The sequence below is a fragment of the Mustela nivalis genome (genome assembly GCF_964662115.1).
Source record: "Mustela nivalis genome assembly, chromosome: 2".
NCBI lineage: Eukaryota > Metazoa > Chordata > Mammalia > Carnivora > Mustelidae > Mustela > Mustela nivalis.
The window spans coordinates 168,871,161-168,899,021 of NC_139021.1; the positions used below are offsets into that span (position 1 = coordinate 168,871,161).

The following is a 27,861-nucleotide window of genomic DNA, read 5'->3' on the forward strand; positions in this document are numbered from 1 at the left end:
CTGAGCTGAAGGCAGACTTTTAACTGACTGAGCCACCCAGGTGCCCCCAGAATTTTAAAATTATTTTTTAGGTGCTTGACACTGTTGGAGAAAGAAAAGAAGAAAAGTGAAAAGTGATAGTTGAATGACACTTAATATGAGCTTTACATTAAGTTTTACACGTATTAACTCAGCCTTCATAAAAACCCTACATACCATTGCTATTCCCATTCTACAGATAAGGAAGCTGAGGCCCAGAGAAGTAAAGAAGCTCACCTGAGGTCCCATCGTCCACAAGAGGAGGAGTTGGGATTTGCACAGAGGTCTTCTGGTGCTGGAATCTGAGGTTTTGACCATTATTCTATGTTGCTTCCCGAGGTAATGGGGTATTCCTGACCTTGAGGCTTTTCATTCTCCCTGGGAAGATGAGGTCTGAGTGTGGGAATAATTAAGCTAGAGGCAGAGGGTGAAACAATAGAGGTAGGGAATAGAGTGGTGACTTCAGAAGAACGGGTGTCCTAAGTGAACTCTGGACATGGATGTGTGTATGTGGGGTGAGGCTCTGCACAGAGAGGTAGAGAGGGTTCTGACCCAGGAAAAGAGTAGGAGCAGAGGGGACTGAATGAATGGCTCCAATTGGCAGTTAAGTGTGTGCAGCCACCCAAGAAGAGAAATCATTAAATCAAAAGCTATCTTCTCATTGGGACAGGGGTTTATGGCACTGCAGATGGAACAAGGATGTGGGCTCTGACAAAGTAGGTTTAAAGTTTGATTGTGTCATATGCTCCTCATGTGACCTTGAGAAGGTCATCTAACCTCTATCAGCCAGTTTCCCCAAATGCAAAATAGGAAGAGTGGCTATAGAAGCATTGGGAGAATCTTGTACCTTGTGAAAGAGTTCATTTATTTATTTCTTCAAAAATAATCGTTGAGTATCAATTACATGCCCTGTGCTATGCTAGATGTTGGGACACCAAACAAGACAAACATGAGAGCTGCCTTCTTAGAGCTTGTATTCTAACCAGGGTGGCAACCTAATAAATAAGAAGACAAGTAATATTAGAGTATGAGAGAGATTTGGAAGAGAACACAGGGTTGGGGCCAAGTGGAATTAATGGCCTTTACTCTGCCAAGAACAGTGTTTGTCAGGTAGGAAGCCATCAAAGCATGGGAGCTTTCAGTCAACGTATCAGGTAGAGCCATCTTGAAATTCAACATATGAGAGGAAGCTAAGGCGTCAGATACTCTTCACAACCCAGCAGGCATTTCTCCTTTCCCCTCATTTATAGACCTCCATTTAATCCAAGATTCATCTTCCAGCATGGAGAAGTGTCCCAGCCAGGCATGGCAATCCTGCTCACTTTGCCAGGGATTATTGTGGCTGAGATGTGATGGGACTTTTGGGTAGGTTCCTTGCTCTAAAAACAATCAACCAAACAAAAGCACATAGAGGACACAAGCTGTAGTCTCTCCTCTGGACACTTGCATGTAAAGGTTGAAAATGCAGTAGTCTTCCTGGGGCCATGAAGGACATGGACCTGGAGGGCAAGCCAGCATGTTGGGTGGGGCAGAGAAGAAAGGGCAAGAAATACATGTTCATGATCCTTGTTGGGACACAGAATTGGTCATGTTGGAGCCACCCCACCACACATTTCCTAGTGAGATAATGAATGTGGTACTTATTTTTCAAGCTGTTTGGGGTTGAATTTTCTGTTATGGGGAACCATCACTGACCCAAGAAAATGATGGCTTATCACTTTTCACAGCATAGCAACCACGAGAGATCATAGGGCCAGGGTTCTTGTTGATAATAGGTGAGGAAGAGAGATTCTGTGACTGATGTGTGACTTTGGAAGATCCAACCCCAGATTTTCCAGCACAATCCTCAGAGTCAAGAAGGGAGGTCCTGTTTGTTTCCATGGATTGCCAGTCTTTCCTGAGAACTCTGCTTCTCGAATGTGGGGATGCGTGCCCCCAGGAACCCCCACGGGTGAGGTGCAGGGGGTATAAGAAACTCAAGGTGGATGTGCTGCATCTCCAAGGAACTACCATTTTTTACCAAAATGTGAGAAGAAACTCTGGGATGCAACTTCATGAGGATGAGGGCTGCCATGTGTGTATGTTCACTGCTTTCCCCAGGTGCCCAGAACGGTTCCCAGCATAGAACAAAGCCTCAACAGATATTTGTGGAATTATTAAATAAGTGAATTGAGACAAACATGGATATATTTTAGAATTACACAAACACAGCATGAATTTTAAAATCCAAACCGGTAAACAATCCTGGGAGCACACCTTTATGTTTTCTACCACTAGTGACGTTTGCTGGAAATGTTTAAGCCCCTGCCTCTTAGGAATATCCGACTTGACTTTAATTTGAGCCTTAGCGTATTTCACGAAGACCTCTCCTTAGTGCTCTTTCTGGTGCGTGCTTCTGTGCAGACACCCCTAGTCCTCCAGGCCAGCCGAAGCTCCAAATGAGAGAGAACACCCTAGCATTTGCTTCCAGACTCCTTGACCCTGAGCCGTATCAACCTCCTCAGTCTGAGACAACCAGAAGAAAATGGGATCTTGAATGGCACAGTTCGGCAGCCTTTGTTTGTGTGATTTTTCTCACCTGATCTGGCCTCTTTTTGCTTAGAGCAACCTCTCTATCCCGCAAAGCTTGCCTGAAAACCCATTCAGCTTTTCCCACTTCTGTAGGCCCCAGTGAGTGGACTTTCATGTCTCATAATCTGCACAGGATAGTCTCTTATTTATCAAATGGCAGCACAGGACAAAGCCAGGCAGAGCCCACATCCTGTTTCTTCAACAGGGCATATGCTCTATGAGACAGACGCGAAGTCTTCTGCTGTATTTCCTGTGGTAATGTCTCTGGGTCAAGTCCTGGTGATGTTCCTAAAGCTTTTTGAGCCTCAGTGTCTCCGGTTGTAAAATGCACATCATACTAGTAGCGCTTTCATAAGGGTAGCATAAATCTTAAAGAGATAAAAAGTTTAAAGAGTCTCTACAATCCCAAGTACCAGTTCAAATTCAGAGATTCCTCTACTGTCATTAGCACATGGTCGGTGCCCCCTTCTTGTTAGAGGGTTTATTGAATACCACACTCTTTGATAGAGGAGAACAGACGAACTCTTCTTGCCTTACCTAGATGGCAGCCCTCTTGCTGTATTCGAAACCTGGAATTTTCTCAGATCCTGTTCTGAAACTGCCATGGAGGAGAGATGTGGTTTCAAGGGACAGAAATGCAGGGGAAGCTGGGCCAGCCTCCACTCTCCAAAGGTCGTCATCAGCCCCAAGACTGACAAGGCCACAGGACAAGAAGGAGACAAAGTGTCGAGTTGCCAGAGGCTATTGAGGGTGGCAAGGTCTGCACCATCAGCAGTGTCCTCTGGAAGGTGGGGTTACCAGAGCCCAGAGTCCTCAGAGAGTCACACAGTGAAGAAGTCTGAGAATCAGCAGCCCATGGGGCGCCTGGGTGGCTCAGTCGTTAAGTATCTGCCTTTGGCTCAGGTCCTAATCTTAGGGTCCTGGGATCGAGCACCGCATTGGGCTCCCCGTTCAGTGGGGAGTCTGCTTCTCCCTCTCCCACTCCCCCTACTTGTGTTCTCTCTTGCGTGGTCTCTCTCTCAATCTGTTGAATAAAAAAATTTTTTTAAAAATCGTAAAAAAAAAGAAAAAAAAGAATCAGCAGCCCTTTGGGGGAAAGTGACTGATCCACAGAAGCCAATCCCTCCGCTTTGGTCATTGTTATCAGCCTCACTGTAAGACGGTCACAGGAAGGATCAGCCAGGAGGCTCGTGCTCACTCTGATTCCCCTGTCTCTGCTGAGATGGAAACCAAACTCCTGAAATACCAACAGCCAAAAACTCCTGACCCTGTTCACCTCTCTAGCCGGAGTCCTGGGCCAGTGGTGACACCCAGGCTTTGCCTGCTGCAGAAGCTGAGCCTCCCTAGAGGACCAGGGTGGTTAATGGACTGTAGGTCATGTTGGGTGATTCTTTAAAGGCCATTGGTGCCACATCCTCCTTGTCCAGATGGAGTAACTGAAACCACAGGGGGAAAGGGTCTTGAACAGATCACATGGCCCGCTGGCATTAACTGTGGTCTTGAGTCTCCATCGTATGCGCTTTCCAACCCTAAATGTTATTAGGAGTCCACTTCTGCTCTGAAGACAGAGAACGGCCTCTGACAATAAATGCTAATATTAAAAAACCAACCCAAGAAAAACAGAATGCCTCAGCAAGTCTTTGGCCTGGGTCCAGAGACCTCCTGGACTGGGACGGGTTGGCTGGCTTAACTCTTCTTACCCTCCCATCCTGAGCTCTTTGAGCACTTTTTTCTTTTTAATCAACTATGAGGTATGTAAGTCTACACATTTGATCCTCTCCTGTGATGTGGTTTCCATAAGAACATGGGCCAGCAGGAGGTTCACATGGCGTGTTTCATCAATATTACGAATAATGGTGAGAGTATGAAAGGTTGCAGGCGTGCTGACTGCATCAGCTGCCGTTCTAGGTCCCTTGCACGTATGAACTCATTTAATCTTCACGACTCCTATCAAATCAGTTTATAAATGAGAAATCTGGGGCAGAGGAAGGCTAACTAGCCAAGATCACCTAGTTTGAAAATGATCGATGTGGGATTTGAGGATAGCAAGTCTGGATCCCAAGTCATGATGTGTTGCTGTCCTGATTACAATGAGTGGCACTTTAGAACAAGGCTGTACTGTAATTTAAAAAAAAAGAAAAAGAAAAGAAAAGAAAAAAAGAAAATTATTGATTACAGATTCTGTCTCCCTGTCCTCAGGGGCTAGAGTTGAAATGGGCTCAGAAAGGCAGTATCTTCCCCCCTCCATCTCCCCTGCTTCTCCCACAGAGCTGTGGTCATTAAAACCCTGTCTTCCCTGCCCCCACCCCTTTCCCCCCCAGGTAATTGTCTGCTTCAGCACTCTCAGAGGCTCTCCTGCAAAGGCAGACGAGGTCACGACTAGCCTGAGTTTTTTATATTCCCTGGGGGCAAAATTTATAGATTCTTCATCTTGCAGTGAAAAACAGCCATGTGATCTCTCTCAGCTCCATATGAATCTTGTGAACTGGTCTTTGGAAGCCACTTGCATGATAGGAAAGGGGGCTCACTCCTCTTCCCCAGGGGAGGGGTCAGAAGCCAGGACTAATTCATCATGGCCCCCACCCCTGCTCACACACACACACACACACACACACCCCAACCCTCTACTCTGCCAGTGGAACATTTGTGTTGCCTCTGAATTATGTGCCTTTGATTAATTTCTAAGGAAAATGATCAGCTTTGCGAGAGCCTATGTTGTGTTTTCTCTAAATCAGGGCAAATAACATTACTTCTGCAAATGTTGCCATTAGAATAGATTTATATTTACCTAGAGAGGCTGCTCCTGAGAGAGATGCAGGGAGAAGTTTATGCTACAGACAGAATAATCTGCCTTGCCGAAATGTGATTTGCTGCAGAGGGCTGTTGGGGGTTTGGATAAATGAGAAAGATAAACACTATGGCTGCTGGTGGTTTTCAGTAACACGATTACCCCTGGGGAATAGATCTCTCTCCCTCTTTCTGTGTCTCTCATCTTCTCTGCTTGTGAATGGACCCCAAACAAAAATTTTCCAAAACGGAAGCTTGAGCTGGTAAGGCCGTGACAAATGCCCAGGCCCACAGCCACACGGCTGCGCATGCCCACGGTCACGCCCACATGGCTGCGCATACCCACGGCCACACGTGCACACACACACACACACACACACACACACACACACACACACACACACGCGCGCGCACCCAGTGGCTGTTGGACTTCAGCTTGGGCAGCCTGCTGGGCAGAGAGACCCTTTTTCTCACCAAGGTCCTCTTTCCTCCACCACCAGGTGGAGCATATTGGGCCCTGGGGAAACTACCAATATACTGGCAGGAAGCAATTTGTCCCACAAGATGAAGCTGTGAAATTCAGACAAAGCAAAAGCCAATTTAGCTATAAAGCCCTGGAGTGCACAGAGTTTCACTTCCATGGTTTCAGGCGATGGAATGAAAGCGTTCCGTGGGTGTAGTTGGCTTTGCATTGGCCCTGCGTGTTTTGCAACTCAGAGTCAGAACTGGGCTGTGGCACCGTGAGTTCTAGATTCAAGCTCGGTCCCCTGTCTCACCTCTGTGGCGCTCTCAGGCATGGGCGAGGTGGTTCTGGGTCTCTGAGGTGGAATCAGATAGTCTCTGTCTCAAGGAGCATCAGAGCATGACCCTGGAGAAACTGAATAGAAGCTCAGAAAGTAAGAGGTACCAAGTGAGAGGCCCAGGGAAGCTGATGAGATGGAAAGACCCACCTCTGCCTGGGGCAGGAGGGGAGAGTGCTCATCTAACCTTTGAGTTGCTCATAGACAGGTTGGGAGACTTGGACAGAAGGTGAGGGAGACAGAGAGGGCACTTGGAGCAGAGAGTGCAGCATAAAGGAGTGTGAGGAAGGCTAACAAGCAGGTTGCTCCCGGATATGGGATACGTAAGGATGTAGACGGGAGGTAAGTGAGCGGGCCATGAAATATCTGTTCTGTGCTGCCTTTCCTCCCTGTCTTCAGCCACTTCTCTTCAGTCAGTGGAGTTACCCCCAGACTGATCGGAAGCCCCTTTCCAGGTAACAATCACTCTTGCCAAGTACGGAACATAAGGGCTCTGTGCTCAGAACAGGGCACCAAAGTGGAGGGTTCTGGAAGGATGCCTGGGGAAGGAATCATGTCTTCCTTCTCCCTCCCTGCTGCCTTTGCCGAAACTCTTCTTTCTTTCCATCTCCATCTGTTCAGATTGTACTCATCCTCCAAGATGCAACTCAAATGCAAATTTCATGGCAAATTCCTCCTTAATGTTCCCAGCCAGAAGCAACAATTCCTTCTCTGGAACCTTGAAATCTTCTGGGATGTTGATGGGATTCTCCTGTAAACAGTGGAAACCCCCAAATGATTAGCTGTGCCCCAGCTCCCAGTTTGTTATGATCTCTGTGTGTCGATTCCTGTAAAAAGTTCTTATTATGGATCTTAAGTCAAGTGCCAAACTGGGACTCAGTAAAGCATAAAATGTGTAAAACAGAAGACTCAGGGGTCAAACACTGGAGCTCTGACCTTTGAGTCAGCTCATTGAAAATGTGGTCAGCCGAGTGAGAGCATGAAAGCACTGTCCCAGCTCTTCTGATCAGGGTTCTGGGAAGGGACCCATCCACCCTCGGTCTCCAGGCCCTCCAGGAAGGCACCAAGAACAGGAGGTACTACCACTTGGGAAATGGGAAGTGAGAAGTCCTCAAGTCTCCTTGTTGATGAACCAGAAGGCCCAGCATCTGTAGCCCCATCTGGATTTTTCCAACTTGCTCAAAACCTAAATAATTATCTTCCCTTTCCCCAAACCTGGCTTCCTCTCTCTCCTCAACTCTGAAAGCTGACACCAACACCGTCCACACAATTGTGCAGTTCAAAACTAGCAGACACCCTTGGCCCCTTCTTCCCCTCACCCACCAGTCCCAGTTGGCTTTATGATTTCAAGTACATCATTCAAAACCATCTCCTTCTTTCCACCTTTCCCATCAGCACCCCAACCAAACCATAGTCATCACCCCCTCCCTCGATAAGTGCAGTGGATCCTAACTACCCTGTGCTCTCTGGCCCCACCCATGTCCACACATCAGCCAGTTGGATGTCACATCTATGGCTTGTCCTTACACTCACTGCTGCAAGCTGTCCAAGGGTTCCCTGCTGCTCAGAGAGGCCAATTCTGCAACCCAGTAGGTCGTGGCAAGGGACTGGAAACCAGTCACCTCTTTAGGCTCATCTTCCATGACTCTTTTTGTCTCTCTGAACTGCAATGTCCTGGTCTCTCTTCCTGGCATCTGTAGACTGCATTTTTCTCTGCCTGGAATGTGCTCCTAATTTTCCTTTTAGCTTAGTCCTTGATTTTCAGCCTGCCTTCCTTCATCCAACAAACTAGACCACAGTCTTGCCTTATGGGATCCAAAGGGCCCTGTGCCTCTTGCTCAGGCCTGTTGTCATGGTTTATAATCAGATGATAAACAATGGCAAAAATAAATCTTTTCAATCATAAGGTGATCTTTAAGGCACTTGCCAGCCTCATCATGCTGTCATTCTAACCTCAGGGTGTGGCAATGAGAACTCTTTCTGGCCTCTTCCTACTTCCCCAGTTCAACTGTAGCCAATCTGGCTCCCCCCACACACCCACTGCTGGGGGTGGGGGGCTCTTCTCTTTTCTGGCCCTCCAGCTTCCCATATTCACCTCCCCCATACAGAACTTCTGAGGCATAATTAAAATCCCAACCTTTCTTTGGTATGTTCTGCTTTTAAATGCAATCAGGTTTCTACATTAGTTAGGATGGGCTAAGTTGTGCTGCAACAACAACTGTTGTAACTTTGTTACAACAGTAACAAAGCCACCTCAAAGTGCAGTGGTTCACACATAATAGAGTGATTTCACCTCCATAATACATATCCAGTGCAGCTCAGCAGGAGGTTTTACTCCTCAAAGAAACTTAGGAACACAGGCTGACAAAGGCTTTATAACCTGAACTGTTTCTGGGGGAAAAAAGAGGATGTGGGAAGTTCATGTGTTCTTCTTGTTTCAGTCCAGAAGTGATACATGTCCCCTCTGATCACAACCTCTTATTCAAAATGAATCTCATGGCTCTGCCTAAACGCAAAGGGCCAAGGAGTTGTGGGCAGCATCTGCGTATTCCACGAGCAGCAAATGCTTTCACCAAGGCAAGCACAACATTAGTATGTACTCAAGTCCCAATAAAGGGCTGCTCCTAGTACACTGCAGAACTAATTGATTTTCTTTCTATTCTGAACACAAACAATATTTTATGCTTGGAGATCTTATTAATTGATTAAAGGCCAGACTTTGGCCTTGCCTCGATATTAGCTCTGAATTATGTTTGTCGTGTTTTCCTTGCCAGAAGACAAATGCCTTTGAAGCAGGGACCCTTTCCAATATTAACAAATAACTTCCTCAAGCAGCAGGGATAAAGGAAAGAGCTCTGGTGTGAGTGGAGCTGTACCTCTGGCAATTTACATGATGTTAGGCTAATTATTTAACCTCTGAAGACAGAATAGCCTTGACTTTCAGAGCAAGAGTACAGGACTTCCTTTTTTTTTCTTTCTTTCTTTCTTTCTTTCTTTCTTTCTTTCTTTCTTTCTTTCTTTTTTTTTAAGATTTTATTTATTTATTTGACAGATAGAGATCACAAGTAGGCAGAGAAAAGAGAGAGAGAGAGGAAGAAGCAGGCTCCCTACTGAGCAGAGAGCCCGATGCAGGGCTTGATCCCAGGACCCTGGGATCATGACCTGAGCTGAAGGCAGAGGCTTTAACCCACTGAGCCACCCAGGTGCCTCAAGGGTATAGGACTTCCTATGTTTAAATACCAACTGCATCACCTACTCTGTCTGCAACTTTGGGAAACAATATAGTCTCTCAAAACCTCAGCTTTCTCATTTGTAGAAAAAAGATAATAAAGTATCTAACTTGTAGGGTTGTTGTAAAGATAATGGGTGTGGACCTCTTTGCCTGGTGCCTAGCACAGGTTGAACACCCAATAAATGTTAGCATAGGGGCTGTTCTCTGAACCTTGGTATCCTCAACTATGAAACAGGCATAATGAATCCTACCATGCTTATCCCACAGCATTGTTTGGGTTCCATATCAAAATAAGCAGAAGAGAGCAGGACATTGTGAATTGCAAAATGCCACATACTGTTAGTTGTTTCTACTATTATTAGGGAACTCAGGCATAAATGAAATAAATCTCTAATGCAGGCATGGATACAGAATAGGTGACTAGCAGGTATTTGTTGAAATAAATTAAATATAATCATTAAGAACAGGAGGCTTTCGTAATTGCTTAGCACCCCGATACCGCCCACTCCCGGCCCCGCCCATACATTCCTGTTTGTATTTCAAGTGGAAAGTGCTCAGCACACTTTTTGGCACACACAGGGATGTCCCTCCTGGTGGCGTAGGACATTCTCCAGGCCTAGGAAACTACCACTCTTTTGTCCCCCAGTGGTCATGCTTCTTGTCCCCCGTCCCATGATAGTCAAACCAGTGGTCTTGCTACTTGCTTGGTCCCATCGGGGTCACTGGAGAGAAACTACAGAGAGTGTCTTTGAAGGAGGAAATGACCCGTAATGTCATTTTTCACTTAAAGACAGGGCAGAGCAAATCATATTTTTCTCTGAAGTCTTTATTTTCCTGTCAATAAAAATCTTGTTAGCTGCCTGGCTGGGCAGGGTTTAACATTGGCCTGCTTATCTGGTCAATCCTGTCTCCGTTCCTTTATTAATCCTGCTTTGGTGTCGGACCGTTGACATGCAGATACAAGCACAGTCGGACAATCCAGTGCCATTACTTTGGTTTGGAGTCTTGTCCTCTCATTTACTTGACATCTAGCACTGATCCTACAAGGAACTGCGAGGGACTTAGAAACGATTTCGAGGTGTCTGGGGATATTCATAATGGGGAAGGATGTGGGTAGGAGTGCGTTCTCTGGAGTCAGATCTCCTAAATAAGAAGTATGTCAACATCAACTTAAGACATTTGTCTGCCTACTGCTGCTCCAGGTTCCCCGTTCCTCTTTTTGTTAAAATAATGAATGTAGAGTATTTGGCACAGTTCCTGGAAAGAAGTAGGCATAAGGTTCTAGCCTTGATATCAGTTATTCAATTCACCAAGGATTAAAAACATCTGTTCTTTGCCAGGGCTGTTTTGAATGCTTGGAGTGCATTGGAGAACAAAGCAAAAACCCTGGTCCTCAGGGAGCTTACACAGTGAGGATGAAGAAGATGATGTTATTGAAGATGAAGATGAAGATGGCTTAGAGCTGGGAGCTTAGAATCTATTGGGGGAAATAAAATGACTTCCCATGTGGCTATGGCCTTACCGTGGAAGGCTTGCAACCCAATAAATTTCCCCAGCTACACAGTGAGACCATTGAGAGTCCAACGAAGGCTCTACTCATTTCTGTACCTCTACTTTCTGGTTTTCTGAGAGTATTAGTGAGTCCCTTGTTTTAACTGTTCAACCTCATGATAAGGTGTGGCCTATCATAGGTGAGAAGGATGGCTCATGGAGGCTCCATTAAAGCAGAGAAAATATGCGGGGCATTGTAGGACAGAGTTCATTTACTCATTCATCCATTCATTCAGAAATATCTTCTGAGCACCTGCGAGGTAGCAGGAGCAGTGCCACTGAGGGGCACACCAGAGCCAGTGACACACATGAATGACTGTTTCCCTAAGGTCAGCGTGCAGCACATGATGTCTCCATTTCTAGCCTGCATCCCCTTCCTCTACACTGGGACCCCTCCCTTAGGGAGGTGGGAGAGCCTGCTCCTGCTGGAAGCATGTTGGTGAGAGAACAACCCACTGGAACACAGACCAAGGAAAACTGTTCTGTCCTCTGCCATCTGACCGGAACAGCATTAACAATGTCAGTGTCTCTAGAGAAGAAAATCAATTATGTGAATAACTGACCTGTAATTCAGTGATAAAGATCCCACCCCAGGTCAATTCCATCTATAATCAATGTTTTTAGAGTTTGTCGCCAGTGACAAGGCAGTGTTGATATTACAGCAATTCCAGGATCAATTGGTCACCCTGACATACCGTGTCTGTATCACGACCAACTCCTTATGTCATCTTGTCAGGCTCCTGCTGTGAAATACAGGATGAGGTCTCTGGGATGGAGATGACCTCCTGAGTGATGAGCATATGAGAAAGAAGAAGGAAGAGGAGGAAGAGAGGAAGAAGAGATGGTGGAACTGTATTTTTATAGTGCTGTTTGTTCTGTAGGCAGCTCTGCATGGTCCTCCAGACAACCCAGTAGAATGGACAGGAAAGGCATGTATCTCTTAGGTGAGGCAAGAGAGATTCCCAAGGTCTCAAAACTGGCAAGTTGTCAGAGGCATCTCCAGACTCCAAGCTTAGTGCTTTCCTACCAAACTAACTAGCTCTTGCTTGTAACATGAATTTGACCAGGGAAACTTCCGAATGATTAGATGCTTTCTCTAGAACACTAGTAAGATATTATTAAAGATATCATACACATGCACACAACAAGCATTTCTGTCAAATATGTCAGTGAGCTACTAGCATGAGGAAAGTTAAGTGGGTTTATTTACTGTAGGACTTCTCAGTGCCTTTATAGGCTCACAGAACAAGTGACTCCCTGAGATGATTCAAGATAGGGAGAAAGGATACAGTGCCTTCCCCAACAGTGGAATTCCTTTTTCATGGATTATTTTGTAAGGACTAGTTTCCTAAGAAATGTTTGCAGAAGCTCTGCTTCAATTTGTAATTTTCTTTTTCGTTCTCTCTAAAAACCTCAGAGAGGCACTTCTATAGTGGGACCCTATGGTAGCCCAATGATCCTATTTGTATATAGCCTAGGTAACCATCACATCCAGAACTCTGTTTTTACATGGGTCTGTCCTAAGACCTAATTTCCCCTTAGAGGAGGACTGACCTGGAGGTGAGGAGTCCAGGTACTACTACCCAGTGGTGTGACCTTAAGGAAGTCAAGTTCCCCTTTTAATCCTCAGATTCCTCTTCTCTAAAGGGTGCAAGAGAATCACCAGGACACTCTGTTAAGATGCAGAATCTTGAAGCCATTTCTAGAGATTGTAGTTCAGTGGCTTTGGGGCAAGGCCCTCAAAACTGTGTTTATAATTGCTGTGCCTGGTAATTTTGGTGAAAAAGTCTGTCTACACTAGGACCTTGGGGAGATTTATTGAGATCAGATAGGATCTCAGAGAAGCCTCTGAACATATGAGAGATGAGATGAGCCTTACATTTCAGGTGTTTGTGTCCATCTGTTGTCTCACTCACCGAGAAGATGGACACCCCCCAACCCACCTCTTCTTAACTGGACTTTTTTCTTTTTTGATTCTCTCTAGTTGGTAATTTTTCACTAACAACATTCTTAGGGGAGAGAAGAAGAATCCTTTTGTTTATCTAGAATTCACTACTATATAAAGCATTAAAAACCACCCATAAATTATGTCACACTTCCAAGTGTATGTGCTGAAAATAACACCCATGGAGGTAAAAACCACTCACAGTCTTCTTAAAAGCTGTTTTAAAATGATGGTTTCTACCCAAGGACCCAGCTGTAGTGAAAAGAAGGGGCCCTGCCCCTCAATGTTTATAGCAGCAATGTCTACAATAGCTAAACTGTGGAAGGAGCCAAGAGGTCCTTCAACAGATGAATGGATAGAGAAGATGTGGTTCATATATACAATGGACTATTACTTAACCATCAGAAAGGATGAATACCCACCATTTGCATCAACATGGCTGGAACTGGAGGGAATTATGTTAAGTGAAATAAGTCAACCAGAGAAAGACAACTATCATATGATTTCACTCATATGTGGGATATAAGAAATAGTGTAGAGGATCTTCGGGGAAGGGAGGGAAAACTGAATGGGAAGAAATCAGACTTTGTTGCTGGAGGGGAGATGGGTGGGGAGATGGGTAACTGGGTGATGGGCATTAAGGAGGGCACATGATGTGTTGAGCACTGGCTGTTATATGCAACTGATGAATCATTGAACATCACATCAGAAACTAATGATGTACTATATGTTGGCTAATTGAATTTAAATTCAAAAAAAAAAAAAAAGAAAAGAAAAGAAAAAGAAAAAAGAAAATAAATGATGGGTTCCAGAAGAGAAGTTGGCCGTTTAAGAAAGTATTTTTTTTCTACCAAACTGAGAGTTACATAATTCCAAGGTCTCTTTGGAGGCAAGTTGCCAAAAGTTTTGGTTGCTGAAAGAACAATAATTTTCCAATTTCACTTCAAACCAGACATGGTTAAGGACTTTAAAATTAGGGAGATTTTTAAGTGAACATAAATTACTTTGGTAATCAAACATAAGTTATTGAAAAAAAAAAAAACAAAATAAAACTCCAGAAAAATGAAGCAAGGTTGGGAATATAAATAAGACTATTGAAATCCTTTCCCCACAGGGCAAACTGGCAGAGGAAGTCTGCTGAGGAAAAGTTCTTGGTGGAAGTTCCCACTCCTGAAAACAAAATGTTTCTCCTTCACCGTCTTCACAGCTGGCCGAGGGAGAGGCATAGAAAGAGCCCAGGGGATACAGGTATACTTCTAGTTTCTTGTGTTTATTGTCCAGATACTTGTGTTCAAATTGCTCACATGCTCTTTACCTTGCCTTTTCCAGTAAAATTGAAACATAATTGTTACCCACATTGCTACAAATCCTTATAACAGAATATACAATGGCTGCTTTGTTTCTATGGTACAAAAATACATTGTAACTCATTTAACCATTTGCCCTCTTATAATTTGTTGTTTTCTTCTCTCTCTCTCTCTCTTCTTCTTCTTCATTTTTTTTTTTTTTTTTTTTTTTTTTTGCTTGTAGGAAAAAAATACTGTGATGAACTCTCCTCCGTATTTGGAATTATTCTCTTTGGAGAGACTCTAACATAGAGTGAGCTCTAGTACCACAGCAGTGTTGTGAACCTCTATTTTTCTTTCTTTGATTATTTTCTTCATTTCTCAAAATGTTAGGAAGAGATTTGAAGACAAGGTGGTCCGAATTCACAGCCTGGGAGAGGTATGAATTCAAAATAAATATTTATGTCCAGGAAAAAAAAATATCTAAGCAAGCCTATATGTAAAATCGGGATGCTACTGACTACTAATTCATAATATTTGTGGTTTAATAAGAAAACTGTAGGTTGAGTTCTGTTTAATTCTTTCAGTCATTTTCTGCATAATAGCATCTTTTTTACTCACTTATTATAAAGTATCTGAAGTAAGTCACCTGTTTAACAATAGTCAATTTTATATAATACTGTTAAGTTTCATCATATTGAACTTGCACATTAGAAGTGAAAATATACAGAAACCTGTAATTTCTCTGTTACCATTACTGCCCATTAGGAAGTTGTTCAGTTATTATTTGGCCATTGTTCAGGCTGAAGAACCAAAACACAGCCCAGAGGAGGGACTTGTCTAAGTTCATGAGGCCAAGCAGAGACACCACCAGTCCCGGGGGCTGTGTTTTGTGATTCCCAGACCTGCAGTTAATGGGAACACTTTATCACACTAAAGTAAATCAGTCTTCATTCTTCCATGTATCCCTGCACGTGGTAAGGGACTCAGTGATTGTACCTAAGAGGGGGTTGAGATCTAGATGCTAGAAATAAAGCAGTGAAAAAAAATTGATTCCATTCTCAAAAGCCACAAAATTAGTAACGGGAGACTCATAAATGCCAAAGGATTACTCAGTTTGATTATGCATAGCTGTTACAGCAGCTAAGTGCTGAGGGTATACAGAAGGCTTGTGACTAACAAGCGGGGAAGTGCTTTCCCAGGGTAGGGACACCTGAGATCATCCTTGACAGAAATATAGATGTAGAAGGCAAAGAAGAGGTGAGTGCGTTGGGCAAGGACATTCAAGGGGGAAGGCAAGAGAAGGTCATAAACAGAGAAGTGTTAAAGGGTGTGGGCTGTTCTGGGAATGGTGATGTAAACTCAGTGCCATCGGGTCCTGGGACTTGGAGGGTGGTGACTGGATGCTAGAGGGCTTGTGGGTCATTCTGAGAAGCCTGACTTGGAGCATGGGCTGAAGAGACTACATAAATTCGTACAATTTATGTAGTGTGTGTGTGTGTGCGTGCGTGTGCATGTGTGAGAGAGAGAGATGGTGAGGGGCGGTTTGCAGACAACCTCAACTGTAGACAAGGGCAGGTCATATACTGGAGAGGTCGATACTTAAGGCCGGGAGATCATTTTACGAAGCGGTTGCAAGGCAGCAGGTGCAAGACAAGATCTAGTCGGAGCCGGTGATGGCCCCGTGGCAGGAGGCAGCCGGATGTGAGGGCCACCGGCACAACTGAGTGTGTGTTAAATGCGGGGAGTAAGAGGGAATTGGCAACCGAGGATACTTTTAAGATTTTTATTTAGGGAAAGTGAGTGGAAAGCGAGAGCTGGAGAATACAAGGAGGAGAAGCAGTTTGAGGGACGGAAGGTAAGAGCGTGAGTCACCTTCGTGGTGTTGGAAGGGAATCCAAGCAGGGGGCAGGAACAGGAGGTGTGAGCCGGGGAGTTAGGGCAGGAGGCGGATTTGGAATTCGGCTCAAATGCAGTTTGTGTGGTTGAGGATGTGGAGTGGGGTGGGGGTGGGGGGTCACCCAGAGAGGACAAGAGGAAGAAAAGAAGAAAAGAGAAAGAAGCACATCTGGGAAATGCTGATCTTTATTAAAAAGAACTGAGCAAAGGAGACCAGAAAGAGAAAAGGGGCAAGAGAAAGCAGCAACTTGGCAACAAAGAGAGGAGGATTTGTTGTTTCTCTGCCTAAAAAAACTTCGTGTTGGAAAGAGGGGGGCTAGTTAAGTGTCACCCAGTTAAGACTCCGTCGTTCAGCCAGTGCTCAGCCGGGCAGGACGGGGACCAGGTGGTAAGCCCTGCACGCTTGGGGAAGCCAGGTGTGTGCCGGGCCCAGCCCGACATCCAAACCTGAGGTAGACCGTGTGGCCCTCAGGGAAGTGTCTCAGGAAGCTGCTTCGGAGCTTGGCCTTCCTCGTTTTCCAAAGCCGGTTGGTAGAGAGAGAAGAAAGAAGAAGAATCACCAGGGCGTTCTCACTGTCTCTCTGGGGCTCCATTTTCTTGATCTTATTTATTTCACCAACCCCACAAGGCAGGTAGGGGAGAGAATGGTATCTGATGGGGGACATCTTCCTCTGGCCTCATGTTTCCAGGCTTCCGTCACAGACCTTCCATCCTCTCTTTTACAACATTACCCCTGGAGGAAGCTGCTTCCTTTTTCCAACTGGTGGGCTCCCAAGGGCCTGCACAGCTCCCAGCCCACTGCTCCTTCCCAGGTGACTTAAGGCCATAGGGTCCCTGATCCTCAGGTGACCTGATCTCCCATCTGATGCCCATCATCCTCTCCTTTGTCTCCAAGAGTCACTTTGGAGAGGGTAAATGGTTATGACTGTGGTGCTTTTGGCCGAATTTGGTTCAGTTTTGTTAAGGGTGAAATACTAGAAATGTTAGGAATTACTGGCTGTGAGTCCAGGCTGCGTTCCCAAATCCTGATGTGCCGGTTATTAAACTCATGTTGACCCCTCAATTCGACTCATGTCTATTTTTATTTTATTCAGTTTCTTACTTGGAGGAGAAGAAAACCTTATTTATTGACCTGTTCAAACCCCAACATAGGCCCACTTTTTACATAGGAGGAAATTGAACTCATTCTGTTTGTAAATGACAGAGCAGGGGTTCAACCAGAGTGGACACCCAGCATTCAAGCCAGGCTCCTTGTTCTATTTCTGTCCTTCCACGCTGCCTCTTCAGGTTGAAATTATACTGACAGAAAGAAAAAAAGTATGCTGGTCATATTACGTGACTCCAGTTACAATGAGTTACGAATTACTTAAGCCAGCTTTTGATGTCCTGCTTGCTCCCAGGCCATGAGTTCAGGAAACACTTCCTGGTATATTCCCACGAGGAATGTTCTAAGATGGTCTCCTCATCATCCCTGCTGGGAAAGAACTGAATGCTAACACAGCAAACCCTCTTCCTTTTCCCAAAGATTCCACTTCTTTTGATCATGCCAATTTTCCTAATGGGGAAAAGGAAAAGGGTCCAGTTTCTGTACAGGACTGTTCAGGCTCTTTCCCAGGGCAGGCTGATCCTTGGGAGAGTTAGGGGAGTTTCCCTGCAGGTTCTACCATGCTCCGCGCTGTAGAGAATTCTTGACGGTTTCCTCTCAGGTCAACCACTACCCCAGCACCCGCTTTGTACCCCTTATCTCAGCAAGGGCATGCCTGTGAGAAGGCTTTGCATTTATTCCCCAAGTAAGACTGTATTATTTCATTTGCTCTCACCAGATCTCTGCCACTCTGTTTTCCCAGATAAGGAAACTGAGGCACGGAGAGGCAATGCAGCAGTGTCCCAGGCTAACTGGACATAGACAGGAACTAAGCTGGTGCTAAACACAGGTTTATGTCTCCTGACTTATGGCCCACTTTATAAGTTGTAAGAGTGGGTGTATTTAAAAACTGCACCCCAACATATAAAACAGAAAGGAGGTGGAAGTGACTTGGAAAGAGTAGAAACTGGGAACACCTCAGATTCGGCTTCCCTTTTACTTCCTGGGGGTCTCTGGAAGCCCACCCCTGCAGCAAGCACTGACTCAGATTAGATTCTGGTGATATATTTTCTCATTTTAGAGTGTGGATGTTTGGGCCAAGATAAAGGCCTCAAGACTAAGAATTGTGGTGTACTGAAAATGTCTTTGGACTATCTCAGTAGTTCCAGGTTCAAAATTCTGTCTCCTAGCCTTACTTGAGTTGAAGCAACATAGTGTGAGAAGTAGGAGATTTGGAATTGAAAGAACTGAGTGCAAATCACGGCTCTGCTGTTTATTTGATGGGTGCCTTTGACATACCCCTTAATCTCGGAGTCTGTTTTCTCACTGATGAAAGGCACTTATTCCTCTCCACTTCATGGAGCCACAGGAAAGGCTGGAGATGACATATGTGGAAGTTTTGTAAAATGGTAATTATTCACATGGAGGTGTTATTTGTTACTGTCATGGCCACATCTGTCCTTTGAAGTGGCTGAGTTGAAGATATTTACAGATACCACCTCTCCTTCATCTATGTCCTTAAACGACTGTGTACCTCTGCATGCTAGGTACTGATCTAGTTGGTCTTTAGTTTGCATGATTCAAAGACAATTTAGAAAATAATGAAAAGCAATCAAAAGCAAATGGAGAAGGATGACAGGTATAAAGATTGTCACTGATCAAAGGCAAGAATCTGTTGGGTTTCCATTACTATTGTCTTTTCAGATATTCAGAAGTCAGAACAACTTCCACCCTCTTTGAAGGGCAATGAAGCTCACAGTGGAAGTGAGATGATGAATCTGTGATTACCCCAAACTCCCCAAGTATAATGAATATCTAACTTCACCCATGACTTGTTGTCTATGACAGATAGGTGCTTTCAGATCTGTGAGATGGGTTGAGTTGGGGACCATAATGACCCACAGCTGGTGGCTTGTTGATGAGAGAATGCTGAAGCCCTTGAAGCTGTTGCAGGGGACTGGTCAATGTTCACCAAACCTCCTGGGCACAGGTGCTGCTATCCTACTTAGACTGGGGTGAGAGCTCTAGGGGTGGGAATAGGGTGAGGCATAAGGTGAAGTACTTAGTGATACCAGAGGAAGTCCTATTCATTCTGATACATTTTTGCACGTTGATAGATCTTTAAGAAATAAACACAGGCTAACAACCTCCAGCCAATATGATGTTATATTTGCATATCTTCATAAGATAATTTGAATATACCTAGGCCAAAGTCTAGTGATAACCCTGCACACTCTGTATACTACCTTGAGAAATAGATCAATGTCACATAAAATGTATTTTTAGTTTTTAAAAATAGTATTTAAAAGAACCCAAATTTAAAATATAAAAATAATAACTTTTTAAAAAATAAAAGTAAAATAAATCATGAGTGAAATCCCCCTATTTCTCCCATGCAACTGGAGTTCAGGAGAAAGAGGCAGACCTGGAATTCTCTACAGGATGATCAATGCACCTTTTTCATCTTATTTTTAATGACTATATTTTTCTTTGCTTACTTCCAATGTGGAAATGCTGGAAACACAGAATGTTTGATGTGAAGATAAGGGGTAAAGATTTAGTTTGGTTTGAAATCTAAATTGTGGATTCCTTGGCATTTATTTGTTCAAGTGAAGATGTATGGCCAAACACATTGTTTTTCAAACTAAGCCTTTATAGGAACAGAAACTTAAAATATAAATTATCTGGTGGAGAATATGTGGTTTAACAACTTTTCAAATTAATGGAATATATCTGTTTCTTGATTATTAGGAATTTCCTCTTTAGGATGAATTTTTTAAAAAAGAAAAAGTAGAAGAAAGGAAAGAGAAATCGCAAATCATCTATAGAGGTGGGCAGACAGGTAAACGCTGGACCCTCCAAACCTATTTTACTTTCTTATTATTCAAAGGATGACATGAGGACCAGCCCCATATCCCACCCCCAGTCACTCAGAAGTCCACTGGAAACGCTGAGACTTAGACTCCGCCCCGGAACTTCGGAACCGGACGCTGCTGTTAACAAGATGCCCAGGTCATTTCGGTGCACGTTACAGTTTCTGTGGCTTTGGTACCGTGAGTTCTCAGGGCTGAATCTGGGGACAATCCTAAATTAGACCCCTAGGGCCACAGGGAGAGAGACTGCTGATGTTCTGAGTGACAGTTGAGTTCCCAGACACAAGGGAGACATATTTCTGGGAGTGAGCAAGTGTCCTTTGTATAAGTGGCTGCCTCCCGCCCAGGGCTGTGGGTGAATCAGAGCATGTGATTTAGTGGATGAAGGACATATATTTAGAAAGAAAATGATTGCCAAAAGAAAGGCGGGTAGGAAGAAATAATATTACTCATATCTGTTTTTCATTATAAAATAATATTGCTGTTTTGCATGCTTTCTAGATTCCTTAGGGTATTTTCTTGCCACTTGAAGCTTTTTTTTTTTCTTCTTTTTTCTTTTTACATATTTAGAAGCTATTTAATAGAAACGTTACTGCATGGGAACAAAAATATTTTTCTCACAGAATGTTCCCATTCAATAAGTTGCCACATACTTGTGTTCCATATGGTGCTTCATAAACTAACAGTGTCTGTAGGTAATGCAGTTGGCATAGCAGCAGAGGGGAGAGTTATGTTTCAAGCAGCTATATCAATCCATGTCCAAGGATTATTTTTTGTTTTGTTTTAGACAAAAGATAACTGATGCTTAATTAAAACAAAACATAACAAAATATGTACTGTTAAAGAGTAGTTCAAGCTAAATTTCTATTAAAAAAAAGCAGAAAAAGTAAATTCATTTATTTATTTCATTCATTCATCAAGCATTTACTGATATTTTACTGGAGATACAGAGATGAATGAAAACATTGTCCATGGCATGAAGAAATGTCCCCTCTAGTGGAAGAGGTAGGAAGAAGACCCCACAGGGTGACAAGAGATTTCAGAGACTAGGTGTGGGTTCCCTGGGACCATATGTAGGGGTTCTTAGTGAACCTGATAGGTGGGGTAGGATCTGAGGGAGGTCTTCCCAGAAAATGTGACCCCTAAGTAGAAACCTTTAAAAAGAAAGCCAGAAAGCTACTCCTTCATCGCCAGGTCTCTGCTCTGTATCAGAGAAGTCCTCATTGACCATCTGTATTAAGAGCGGTTAACAGTCATCCCAAACCCCAGCCTTTCCTATCCTTTTACTTGGCTTCATTTGCTCCACTGCATTTATTACCATCTGTGGTAGCCAGCCTCCAAGACAATCCCCGAAATCTCTGCATCTGTGATATTCTTGTCGTTGTGTACTTTATCAGGGTCGGGGCAATAGAATATCACAGAATCAGTGGGAGATCACTTCCAAGATTAGAGTATTAAAGATACCATGGCTTCCATCTTACTCACTCTCTCTTTCTCTTAGATCACTCACTCCAGGAAAGCTACCTCCCAAGTTGTAAGCAGCTCTGTGGAGAGTTCCACATGGTGACAAACATGGTGAGAAGGTATGGAAGCAGATCTCCCCAAGTCAGGCAAATCTTCAGATGAGACCATGACCCTCCTGACAACTTGACTGCAGCCTCAAGACAGACCATAAGCCAGAACTGTGCAACTACTCTGCTCCCAGATTTCTGACTCTTAGAAACTTGCAGAGGTAATAAATCTTTGTTGTTTAAAGGTCCTAAATTTGAAGTAATTTGCTACACAGTAATACATAACGAATAGGCCATCTGGTACATTAGAGGTTTACTTATTTATTTCCTTGTTGTCTCTCTTCCTAAGCAGGATGTGACCTCCATGAGGATAATACCTTTGCTTTGTTCACTGCGATACCTCTAGTGCTTAGAACACTATCTAGATCATAGTAGGTGCTGAATATATATTTGTTGAATAAATGACTGAAGACTGCTGACATTCAATCTAATGATTTGATTGAGTACTTATAGGATTTTCATGTATGTGGGGGGTCCTTAGAATGAGAAGGACTAGCTTTATTTCTTTTATGATCTAACCCTTTTATGATCTAATCTGTAAGTGATAAACCCCAACATTAATAGAAAGAACCCCATCAGTCTTGCCAGAGAGCAAAAGCAGAAGCATGAAGGCTGTCATTTTCATTTGACCACACCTCACAGGGTAAGAGAATTTTCCTGTTTAGGTTCTCATCAAAGCCCGCGGCAGCACAGTACCATTGGGACTGGCCATCAGCACCAAGATCTGCTGCTTCCAGGGATGTCTGGTCCCTGAAATCATAAGCCTGAAAAAACTCCATAGATGTCAAAGTCCAACCCTCTCCTCTTATTGCCTTATCTTGGGTCCTGCAGGGCCAATGGGCCCGGAGTTTTTCAAAGCTGGGAGAACCCATGGACTAAGGCTAAGCCATAACTGTGAGAACCCAAAGGTCAAGAGTCCAAAGGTGCACATGGAGACCAAAGGAGCAGGCTGATCGGAAGACTGGGATAAAAACAAAAGCAAACCGGGATTGCCTGGGCAGAGTCCTAAGTCATAACTTCCCATAGTCGGTCGTTCTCAACACTACTTGCCCCATAGAATCACCCAAGGGACCAAACGGTGTTGGTTTTTCCTTCTCATTTCTTACCTCAAACCCACCCTTCTGTGCAAGGGCTGGGATTCTGCCAATGACATTTCTCCTTTGCCAGATCCGCCAGGATGGAGGCACTACAGGAGACAGAGGATGGACTACAGAGAAGGGAGTTTGCTCCCTCCTGTTCGCTCTGGTAGGAACAGAGTCACCTGGCCATAGCAGTTGGTTCCAGTAACAACAGTTAGTTTAGTTTCCAGTTTTTGGCAATCCTAGAACCATTTGTACCTGAGATGCAAGCTCCAGCCGGCGCCTCCTCCTCCAAATTCTGCCCCCATCCACCTCCACGGGATCCCCCCCCCCCCCCCGAGCTCAGACACCAGAAACAACTGGCAGCATACCCTCCCCCACCAGAAGTTGGGGTCTCTGCTCTGCCAGCCCCACCCCCCACTCTGTTTTAATACCAGTGACTTCATTCCTTTGTTTGTCCCACCCTTACAGACCGAAGCTGCTTCCTGCATTCCTCAATGACTAGTTAACTTGTTAAAAATTACTTTAATTAAATTCTTTGTTTCTGGTTTTTCATCCTGACAAGACCCTGTCTGTAGGCACATAAAAAATATGCAGATGTCTGGATTCTCCCATAACCAAATGTTAATTACTTGGTCTGCTGTGATCAGAAACAGGGCTTTCTAAATGGCCATTGGTGATTTTAATGTACAGTCAGGGTAGAGAATCGGTATATAAGAGTGTCCTTGTTGATCTCTGTGGCAGGGTCCAACTGACTTAAAGAGAGAGGATGAGATATAACTCGAGGACCCTCAGCTGTCCCCGTTCTATTTTTTAAATTTTTTTAAAAAAGATTTTATTTATTTATTTGACAGAGAGAGATCACAAGTAGGCAGAGAGGCAGGCAGAGAGAGGGGGAAGCCGGCTCCCTGCTGAGCAGAGAGCCCGATGCTGGGCCCTATTCCAGGACCCTGAGATCATGACTTGGGCCGAAGGCGGAGGCTTAACCCACTGAGCCACCCAGGTGCCCGCTATCCCCAATTTAGATAATTCCTTCAGCTGCATGTACTTGGCATTTAGCTGAAACCACTTTCTTTTGAATGTGAACAAGCTCACTCATCCACTGAAATGTAAGGGTTCTTTTGGCCATTCACACTTCTAACACTTCTGCAGATGGTACCAACCATTTGGGCTGGTTTTACCCTTCCACTTCCATATTTAGAACGTCCCAGGACTTTTAAAATCCCTCTGGATATCCCATTTTGCATGGGAACAACTGAGGCAGGAAATTACCAAATGGATGTCTCCCTATCACCAAAAGCAAAATAAGGGACAGCTCTTGGATATTTGCAAAGATCTTTGGGGGAAAAAAAGCTTGCTACTGCATTCAAAGAACATCCGTCTTAACACAGGTTCCTTGTGTGCAAATTCAACTTCACAGCTCCTGGTTTTCATTAAATATTTCATGTGTGTGCAGGGAATATTGTCAACATTACTAATGGGGTTTCTGTTTAATTTCTTGATATAATTTATCATCAAACCCCAGGAAAGGAGTTCTGACCAACTGGACGAGACCTCACAGAGAAAGATAGGTTGTTTCTGTAAAGGGAATGATTTCAATTTCCAACAAGAAAGAGCCCGAGAATGTAGGAACCTGGTGACTTGGCAGGAAACATTATGGAATGTAGTTAAATGGATGTTCCAGCACAAAGGCTCACTGTTTCAGGTTTCTGCATAATGTAACTCCTTAAATCAGTCAGGGAGAGGTACATCCTGAAAATTGCCTCTTTCCCTTTGAATGGACTCTTCTCTGCTTGGCTCTCTTGCACCAGACTATGGAATTATGCTGACCTAAGGTGGCATACATCTCAACAGAGAGGATACGTAGATCCCACTTACCCCCCCCCCCCCAAAATAAACCACACAACTGTTCAGAATAAAAGGCAATGAAAGGGAGTAAGCAGACTCACAGGAAATTGGTAAAATGACAAAAGATGCGTGCGTACATACAGACTCTAAATCATGCCACCTGACAATTTATTTGCCTGCTCCTGTTCTCCTCTCTCAGAGCAAAGCCTAGATCCAGCATTTCTTCTCCCTGTTATTTCTCTAAGGAAATGAGATGTGAGGCCTGATAAACTATAAAAGAAGTGTGTTTAAGGAAACTGCGTATGGCCTTCTACGTGTTTCTAGTTTCTGCTATAGAGAGAAACATGGGGAAAATTCTAAGAAGTAAAGAGAAAGAATCCTGAAGTGGATTTGGGACAGAAGAATGTTTTTTTCCATCTTTAAAATGCCTTCTTTGCCTTGTTTATAATTCATGAGAAGTAGCCATAAAGGGGAGGGGTTTGCAGATTTCTAGAGATAGGAAGAGTGAATGGACAAATTGTTGGCTTGAACTACTTCTTTGGTGTCTTCAATAGGAAGTTAATCAGGAAAGTTTTCACTATGTTCTACTATTTGGAAACAATCAGTGACTCTCCAGCACCCACAGGTAAACTTGGATTTGGATCCCACCACAGTTTTGTACCAATTTCCTTTGTTTGTTTGATTGTTTTTATCATCTGGAACTGTGCAGTGAAAATGCTTCATTTTGGCTAAGGATTTGGGTCTTGCCCTAGTTCAGAGCACTCTGTTTCGTATCTCAGCCCTCCATGTATTAGCACCTGTGCAATCTTGGATACATTCCCCTGCCTTCGGACTTTTCATTCCAGCAAACTGAGGGTGATTATAGGCTGGATCTCATAAGGTCATTGTAAGGAATGTATATAGGGTGACCAGAAGTCCCTGTTTGTTCAGGACTGAGAGACACGCTAGTGCGCAGGATTTTTAGTGCCAAAGCAGGAAAATCCCACACAAACTGAGATGAGTTGATCACGCTATATGAGATACAGGAAATAAAACTTTTAGCAATGTGCTTGGTGCATAATAAATATGATAATAATCATTTTATAATTCACTCTTCTTTCCTAAACATGCCTTGCATTTCCTGCCCACCACCCCCGCCCCCACCCATTGCCCGTATGCCCCTGACCAGACTGGATACCCGTGATGGTGGGCTCCATCTTGCTCAGACTTGGGAGACTTCCGCAGCTCTTGGAAGAGTGCCTGTCACATGGTCAGGGGGGACCTCTACATGTTTGTTGGAATATTAACTAATGTCCATTTTGCACTTTAGGGAAAAATTCATGTCTGTAACTATCAGATATGCAGAGAAAAACCCTTTCCCTGAAGATATTTGCAGTCAAGGAAACAAATTCATGACATAGTGGTAAGATCTGATGCTAAAGTGTCAAATATTATACTTATAGTTGCTGTATATTCACTTTCACAATTCCTACTGAATTGTTTCAATATTTCCTCGACGTCACGTCTAAAGGGCCTTATCATTTAGAGAAATCAGACTTCCCTTTTAGTTCCTTGTAAAATTGCTCAAGGATTTTTGTTGGCATCACCAGAAGAAATTCTGACACTGAAGGGTCATGCTTTTGCATTCAGTGGAATGTTTTAGAATGTTCTTTTTGGAAGAGATTGTATTTCACTATTTCCTTTGTGTAAATATAACACTTAATTACCAACACAAAGAAACCATTCTCTGAGAACTAAATTGCTTATTAACAAAAGATTTGAAATGGACTTGAGTTTCAAAAGGGAACAGAAAAAATTGAAGACATGTATCTTTAAACAATAATTACACAGTTGAAAATAATATACTGAACATAATTTTGCAGATTCAATTTACTTGTTATTGGAGGAAAGACAGAAGATTAATTCTATAAATCTGAAAGTGTCTGGATTTTTTTTTTTTCTTTTCAAAATTTGACTTAAAATGTGAGACTTCAGCTGTGGAAGTTGTGTTGCCTTTCCCACAGTACAATGGGCCATTGTTCGAAGAGATAAGTCCACTTTCAGAGTGACAGTCTCAGAAAAGCTTATGAGCAAACAATCCTTCTGTTTTGCTTATGTTTTTCCATCTATTACAATTGGAACCACATGGAATGCTGATTATTCAATTTTCAGAATCATGCTTATTATATTTTCCATCTCATTCCAGAATTCATTGAATCTGAGACCCAACCGTAATACACAGAAGCAATTGCTCTTGTTTTCTCCCATTAATGCAAGCATTTGTTATTCCCCCGTTCCAGTTCCTAAAATAACATTTTCATTAATAGGATCTTTAAATCTGAATCCAGAATGACTGACGGACTCTGAAAGCAATATAGAGAGATGGCCGTTCACTCTGACAGGACTAAGAGAAGAAAAGTTCACAATAAAGAGAAGCTTCTGACCTACCAGCGCAAAACAACTGGGTCAAATGGGCTACAAGGATTGTCTAATACCAAGCCCTTTCGCAAAGAAGATATGGAGCCACAGCCTCCCTAGGTCTTAAAATCTTGATTAAAGGGCCTGCGGGATTCATCATGCACAGAAGGTCTTAGTAATGAGGGTCTGCTGTAATCTGGAAAGATCCCCACACCATCCTCATCTTCGCACCCAGGCTCTCTTTCAGAATAAAGAGGTCAAAGAGCGACAACTCAAGTGAGACAAAACAAACAACAAAAATTTCACATATTAAAGAAGAAGAACAAATTTGTCTTATATACTCTGGATTTGATGGACATTTAGCATAACTGACATGTTTTTCATGTAATATAAGGCAAAATTAATTTTTTGACTGATGGCATAAAAGTGTTATGAAATAAAGGTTAAGAATATGGACTTGACCGTTGAGCAAATCTGGTTTTGAAACAGGTCCTGTCCCTAATTAGCTTGGTGATCTTGGCCATGTCCCATCAATACACTGGCCCACTAGCCTTGAAGTCCTCATGTCTGTTGTGGGGATAGAGGTCCTAGCAAGGGAGCTTCTTGGTGCTAAGAGCCCCCATGACCCAAGACTCTGTGATGCTTGTGTCACTGGGATTGCACAGTGTCCACACTAGCTCAGGTCTAGAAGTTACTTGTCAGCCACAGCCATTGAAGGTGGTGGTGAAGACAGGTGTTAAAATTCCCGTTTCGTGGATAAGGAGATTAGGAGATAATCTCCTAATCTATATCTATCTATATCTCTATAGCTAGATATCGATATTAATATCTATCTATAAAGATATAGATAGATATAGATTAGGAGATTATCTCCTAATCTCCTTATCCACGAAACGGGAATTTTAACACCTGTCATATAC

General features: G+C 43.6%; 1 long non-coding RNA gene across 7 annotated transcripts; it reads left to right on the forward strand.

Annotated features, from left to right (window-relative positions):
* The first annotated feature begins 227 nt into the window (after nt 1-227).
* Nucleotides 228-27,402, forward strand: LOC309854853. Of its 7 annotated transcripts, XR_014306441.1 has the most exons (9): nt 228-357; nt 14,019-14,152; nt 14,435-14,503; nt 14,584-14,629; nt 20,064-20,185; nt 21,562-21,778; nt 25,099-25,169; nt 25,854-25,946; nt 26,407-27,402. It is a non-coding gene; the product is annotated as an uncharacterized lncRNA (long non-coding RNA). The 7 variants fall into 7 exon arrangements; XR_014306442.1 differs by lacking the exons at nt 228-357; nt 14,019-14,152; nt 14,435-14,503; nt 14,584-14,629 and adding an exon at nt 15,325-15,450; XR_014306443.1 differs by lacking the exons at nt 228-357; nt 14,019-14,152; nt 14,435-14,503; nt 14,584-14,629 and adding an exon at nt 15,602-16,048.
* The last annotated feature ends 459 nt before the right edge of the window (nt 27,403-27,861 follow it).